The following is a 7,234-nucleotide window of genomic DNA, read 5'->3' as shown; positions in this document are numbered from 1 at the left end:
ATATGACCTTACTTTCTCTGAAAGAGAGCGTGTGACGCAATCTCAAATACAGGACTTAACAGCGACTGCCAGTCAATCAGTAGAAGCTATCACGTTTTCTCCGGGTAAAAGCAAAAGGCTGGAATTAAATTGGAAAGAAGATGGCGGTGGCTCTAATACAGAGGGGGCACATACTTCAACAAGTATGGAGTATTTTAATGGAACAAGAGGGGAGATCTTTACTAGAAATATTGTAAATGCTTGTGACGGGAACGAGCCCAATAAAAACAAGTAGAGTGGGGGGCCTTGATCCACAAAGCCCAAATATTGAAGATAAAATTGGGGTGAGCGGGCCTATGGCTGCCAAACATTTACTTACAATTATAAATGGTAATTCGGTGGGCTTCGACCTACATTGGAATGGGTCAGGTAGTGGCCCAATCACCCTAACTACTCACGGGCGGAGATCTCATCATCAATTCGAAATGGACTTTCTGTGTAAGTCTCTAACGTTCTCGAATCCGTTTGAGGATCTAAGGCTGCCAACTCTAAGGCATACCGCGCCACAGTATATGGCTAGGCGATCCCCAGCATCTACGGGCCATGGAGTTCTATGCAGCTGGCGCTCCAATCAGACCTTCATTGAGCATAAGTTCGAGTTTCTTTGGGAGATTTAGACAACCCGACATGGGCGGAATGCGGCTAAAGCTTCTTCTTCCACATGATTTTGGCTCTTGTCAGAATAATCTAGAATGGCCTAATCCGACGGAAGCCTTGTCTTCTAACCTCACATTCACCGATTCAGTTAGTGAATTAGAGGAAGATCTGAAGTGCGAGGCCGATGATGACCTTGCCTGATCACCGGGCGGGTCGAGTGAGAAGAATTTAGCAGATCAATGGTGGAGAAGGATGGAGGATCTTGGCATGGATTCGGTTTAATTGTTAGACAGTGACGACAAAGATTTCTCCGCTCAATCTTCTGTCGCTGATGGGGAGGTGGATGCTTACTCTCAAGAGGAAAAAGAAATATCTAACGATTTTGAATTATCCTGTGAGAACCTTCACAATCTCTTCATTGATTCAAATTTGGAAGCATTGACAACATTGGAGGAGGCATCTAATCACGAGGAGCAGTCCGTTACTGAGGAAACAGGAAAAAACAAGAAAATATTAAAGTACAGTAGAAGGAAAAAATTGGCAGGTGTATTAGCCAATCGTGAGGCCCAACATCTAAGTTCCAAATATTTGTCTAAAATGAAGGTTTCCTTGTTTCCTTTGAAAAGGTCTCTATTCCAAGAAACGAAGAATGGGAAAGTCAGAAGAGCCAAGGGAGAGGGTGGTTTCAAGGGAGAAAGCAAACTTCACAGGGGCACTATTAGTTTTAATGAAGATAATTAGTTGGAATGTTAGAGGATTGGGAAGTAGACGGGAGAGGCTAACATTGAAAAAGCAATTCCAACGGTTACAGCCGGACATCATCATACTACAAGAAACTAAGAAATCATTGATTGACAGAAATCTTGTGGCTAGCATGTGGGGAAGTAGATATAAAGAGTAGATTTTTGTCCCTGCTCAAGGAAGCTCAGGGGGCATAGCTGTAATCTGGAACACAAAACACATTTCCGTAACCGAATCTTTGGTTGGTGTTTTCTCTGCATCAATAAAAATTAAGGCTCCCAATGGGATGGAGTGGTGGCTATCCGGAGTCTATGGTCCATGTAAAAATAGAGAGTGAAAGGAGTTCTGGGAAGAATTGGCGGGACTTTATGGTATATGTGGAACAAGATGGTGTATAGGAGGAGATTTTAACGTGGTTAGATTTATAAATGAGAAATCAAACGGGGGGAGGCTGACTAAAAGCATGAGGAATTTTAATGATTTCATTCGAGAGACAGAACTCAAGGATTTGGATCTGCTCAATGCACAATTTACCTGGTCAAATCTCAAAAAAGAACCTGTGTGCCGGAGATTAGACAGATTTTTATGCTTTACAGGTTGCGAAGATATCTTTCCTGAGGCTAGACAAACAGCCTTGGCTAGGGTCATTTCTGATCATTGTCCAATCCAGCTAGACACCAACAAAGTGAAATGGGGGCTATGTCCTTTCAGATTTGAAAACATGTGGCTCCAAGATCCAGAATTCAGGAACAAATTCAAGGAATGGTGGCAATCGAAGCAAGTGGAGGGGTGGGAGGGTTATAAATTTATGATCAAGTTAAAAGCCATGAAAAAAAAGGTGCAAAGCTGGAGTAAGGAGAGCTTCGGCGAAATCGAAAAAGTCTTGAAAGAAGCTGAAGCAAACATAGAGGAGTTGGATAGGAGAGAGAGGACAAAAGGCTTAGATTTTGAAGCTAGAAGTAAAAGAGAAGAACTCCAAAACCTTGTGGGAGACTTGGCTTTTAAAGAAGAAGTGAAATGGAAGCAGAGAAGCAAAGTGGAATGGGCAAAGGAAGGGGACGGTAATACAAGATTCTTCCATCGAGTTGCAAATGGAAGAAGGAGGAGAAACTATATTGAAAGGTTGGAGCCGGTTGGAGGGGGAATAATAGAGGATGCAAAAGAGATTGAAGAGCATATCGTCAATTTTTTCAAATCCTTATTTAGCAGTAACGATGAGGCATGTTGGGGTTTAGAAGGTATAAATTGGGCCCTAATAAGCGCCCTTGAGGCAATTTGGCTTGAGAGGCCTTTTGAGGAAGCAGAAGTTCAAAGAGCAGTTTTCGAGTATGGAAAGGATAAGTCACTAGGACCAGATGACTTCTCTATGCAAATGTTCCAACATTGTTGGGATATTTTGAAGGAAGATATAATGAAGATCATGGAGGAGTCCTTTGAGAAAGGGATAATAAATGCAGTGACGAACGAAACTTTCATTTGCCTAATCCCAAAGAAGTCAGACTCTTTGAAGGTGACGGACTATAGGCCCATAAGTTTAGTAACTGGATTGTATAAAATTATAGCAAAAACACTGGCTTCAAGATTGAAAGAGGTTTTGGTTACCACGGTCTCTCCACATCAGGGGGCATTTGTTAAGGATCGACAAATTTTGGATGTTGTCCTCATTGCAAATGAAGTGGTAGAGGAGATAAGGCAGAAAAAAAGAGAAGAGATTGGTGCTCAAGATCGACTTTGAAAAAGCGTATGATCATGTTGAATGGAGATTTCTGGAAGAAGTACTACAAAGAAAAGGTTTTGGCAATAGATGGAGGAATTGGATGCAGGGATGTTTATGCTCTGCAAATTTTTCTGTTTTGATCAATGGGAGGCCAATGGGAAAATTTCAAGCTTCAAGAGGACTGAGACAAGGCGACCCACTGTCACCCTTTCTCTTCACCTTAGTAGTCGAAGTTTTGAGCAAGTTAATGGAGAAGGCTCAAGAAAATGATCTCATCAAAGGTTTATGTATCGGGCAAGAAAAGGTGGAGATCTCTCATCTTCAATTTGCCGACGACACCATATTCTTCTTGACGGAAGACGAGGAAGTTGGGAACAACCTATTACAAGTGCTCAACTTATTCTATTCGGTCTCAGGATTGAAAATCAACAAAGCTAAGTGCTTTTTGGCAGGAATAAATTCAGAAAGTGAGAAATTAAACAGGATGGTAGTTTCTTGGGGATGCGAGGTAGGATGTTGGCCTATAAAGTATCTGGGACTTCACCTTGGGGGAAGGCCTAGAGCAATAAAGTTTTGGGATCCAGTGGTAGAAACAATGGAAAGAAGACTTCAAAGTTGGAAGAAGGCTTTCCTATCCAGAGGAGGTAGATTAACTCTAATTCAATCAGTCTTGGGAAGCTTGCCGATTTACTATATGTCCTTGTTCAAAATTCCTTGCGGGGTAAGAAGACGTCTAGAAAAATTAATGAAAGGGTTTCTCTGGGAAGGCGTGGATGAAGGTAAGAAAACCCATTTGGTCAAATGGGAGTCAGTTACTAAAAACAAGGAGGAATGAGGTCTAGGGGTAGGGAATTTGAGGAATCAGAACGAAGCATTATTGGCTAAGTGGTTGTGGAGATTCCCAAGGGAGCCTAATTCTCTATGGCACAAGGTGATAAGAAGCAAGTATGGGCTACAAGTTAATGAATGGAATGCACTTCCTCCAAGGAGGGTTTCAAGTCGTAGCCCATGGAAAGACATTTCGAGTAGTGCTCATCAGTTTCTTAGATGTTGCAAGTTTGAGGTGGGCAATGGAAAGAGGGTGAGGTTTTGGGAGGATAGGTTGATAGCAGGGGGACCGCTGAAGGAGCAATTCCCCAGATTATTCCTACTATCGAGGAAGCATAATCATAACATATCCAGCTTCGTGGAAGTTTCGTCAAGTTCCTTGAGTTGGAACTTTGATTTTAGGAGAAATCTGAATGAGATGGAGATAGAAGATGCGGCCAGCTTACTACAGAAAGTGGAAGTGGTTCGCTTGTCTCCATCAAAAATGGATAACAGAAGGTGGAACCTGGAAGCTTCAAGTTTGTTCACATGCAAATCCTATCGTTCATTACTGAGCAACAATGGGATTGTGCACTATTATCCACTCTACTCTCAGATTTGGAAATCAAAAGCTCATCTGAAGGTCAAAATACTTGTATGGCTTGTGGCTAATGGGAGTTTCAACACTTGCGACAGAATTCAAAGGAGAAATCCTCTTATGTGTTTATCCCCACATTGGTGTAGTTTATGCAAAGCTAAGGAGGAGAGTGTAAATCACATCTTTCTTCATTGCTCCTATTTGATCCAACTGTGGTGGAAACTGTTTCAGGAGGTTAAAGTAAGTTGGGTCATTCCTAAAGGGTGTTTTGAGCTACTAAGCACCAATTTTAAGGCACTTGGAAAAGGGAAAAAAATCCAAAGCTTTATGGGGTTGCCTGGTATCGGCAATTTTTTGGAATATATGGCTGAAACGCAACAAAAGGATTTTTGAAGACTATAATGGAGTGGGGGCAGAAGTACTTTGGGGGAGAGTAAAATATTGGGCATCTTTTTGGGCTTCGGTCACTAAAGAGTTTAATAATTGCTCTCTATCTCAAATACTGTGGGATTTGTTAGCAGCAGTTAAGTGAGCTAAGTCTAGAATTAGTTGTTGTAGCCAAATCCTATTGGGATCTTCCTTTCTATTTTGTTGGTGGACTTCTTATCCACTTATGTGTATTTCTCTATTCTTTAATAAATTTGTTTCTTCTTAAAAAAAAAAAAAATTCCTCACCATATCAACAGATAAGTGCAAATCTTTCTTTAATGCCATAAAATAAAATAAAAAAGGGCAAAAGACAGTTTACTACCCTCATGTTTAGTGGTTTTCAACATTTAGTACATCAATTTTTTTTCATCCAGAGTCATACTTAAAGTAAAAATTTTGGGACAGTCTCATACATCCGTTAGTCAAACTGTTAGTTCTCCCGTTAAGTGATGACATGGCACCCTGATTGGACGCCACGTGTCATTAAAAAATATTAAAAATTTATTTAAATAAAAATAATATTAAAAAATATTTAAATAATTATTTAAATAAAAATAATATTAAAATAATAATAAAATTTTTTTTTTTCTTCTTCTCTTCTTCTTCTTCTTCTTCTGGGTTCGGTTTCTCTCTTCTTTTTTTTTCTTTTTTCTTTCTTCTTCTTCCTCCTCCTCCTTCTTCTTCCTTCTCCTTCATCCTCCTTCTTCTTCTCCTTCTTCTTCTTCCTCAATAATATTAAAAAAAAAAAAAAAAAAAAAAACCCACCTGCAAAGAAGGAGAAGGAGGAGGAAGAGAAGAAAAAAAAAATACCCGAACCCAGAAGAAGGAGGAAGAAGAAGAAGGAGGAGGAGGAGCAGAAGAAGAAGAAAGAAAGGAAAAAAAAATCGAATCCAGAAGGAGGAAGAGGAAGAAGAAGAAGGAAGAAGAAGGAGGAGGAGGAGAAGAAGAAAGAAAAGAAAAAAAAAACCGAACCCAGAAGAAGAAGAGGAAGAAGAAGGAAGAAGAAGAAGGAGGAGAAGGAAAAAAACAAAACAACCGAACCCAGAAAAGAAGAGGAAGAAGAAGTAAGAAGAAGGAGAAGAAGGAGGAGGAGAAGGAAGAAGAAGGAGAAGGAGGAGGAAGAAGAAAAAAAAAAAAAAAAAAAAAAGAGAAACCGAACCCAGAAGAAGAAGAAGAAGAGAAGAGGAAAAAAAATTATTTTTTATTATTATTTAAATATTTTTTAATTTTAATATTTATTTTAATATTTTTAAGGTAAAAGACTGTTTACTACCCTCATGTTTCGTGGTTTTCAACATTTAGTACATCATGTTTTTTTCGTCTCAGAGTCATACCTAAAGTGTAAATTTTGGGACAGTCTCATACATCCGTTAGTCAAACTGTTAAGTTTTTCGTTAACTGTGACGTGGCGCACTGACTGGGCGCCACGTGTCATCCACGTTTTTTTTTTCTTTTTCTTTTTTCTTTCTTTTCTTTTCTTCTTCTTCCTTCTTCTTCTTCTTCCTCCGACTGCAACTTTTTGTTTTTTTTTTTTTTTTTTTTTTTTGCTTCTTCCTTTTCCTTCTTCCTTCCTTCCTCCTTCCTTTCCCTTTCTTCCCCTTCTTCCTTCTTCTTCCTTCTTCTTCCTCCGAAATCTGGGGAATGTTTTTTTTTTTTTTTTCTTTCTTCTTCTTCCTCCTTCTTCCTTCCCCTTCTTCCTTCTTCTTCATTCTCCTTCTTCTTCTTCTTCTTCCTCCGAAATCTGGGGAAGTTTGTTTTTTTTTTTTATTTCTTTCTTCTTCTTCCTCCTTCTTCTTCTTCTTCTTCCTCAAAAAAAAAAAAAAACACTTTTATCTTTTCTTCCTCTTCTTCTTCTTCTTCTTTCTCTTTCCTCCTTCCTTCTTCTTCTTCTTCTTCTTCTTCTTCTTCTTCCTCCGAATCTGCCCAGATTCAATTTTTTTTTTCTTCCTCCTTCTTCTCCTTCTTCCTTCCCCTTCTTCGTTCTTCTTCTTCTTCCTCCGAATTTGGGGGAAGATGAAAGTGTTTTTTTTTTTTTTTTTTGAGGAAGAAGAAGAAGAAGAAGAAGAAAGAAAAAAAAAAAAAAAAAACATTCCCCAGATTTCGGAGGAAGAAGAAGGAAGAAGGGGAAGAAAGGGAAAGGAAGGAGGAAGGAAGGTAGAAGCAAAAAAAAAAAAAAAAAAAACGTGGATGACACGTGGTGCCCAATCAGTGCGCCACGTCACAGTTAACGAAAAACTTAACAGTTTGACTAAGGGATGTATGAGACTGTCCCAAAATTTACACTTTAGGTATGACTCTAAGACGAA

The sequence above is a fragment of the Malus sylvestris genome, chromosome 7 (assembly GCF_916048215.2).
Source record: "Malus sylvestris chromosome 7, drMalSylv7.2, whole genome shotgun sequence".
Classification (NCBI taxonomy): domain Eukaryota; kingdom Viridiplantae; phylum Streptophyta; class Magnoliopsida; order Rosales; family Rosaceae; genus Malus; species Malus sylvestris.
This window is presented reverse-complemented; position numbering follows the sequence as displayed.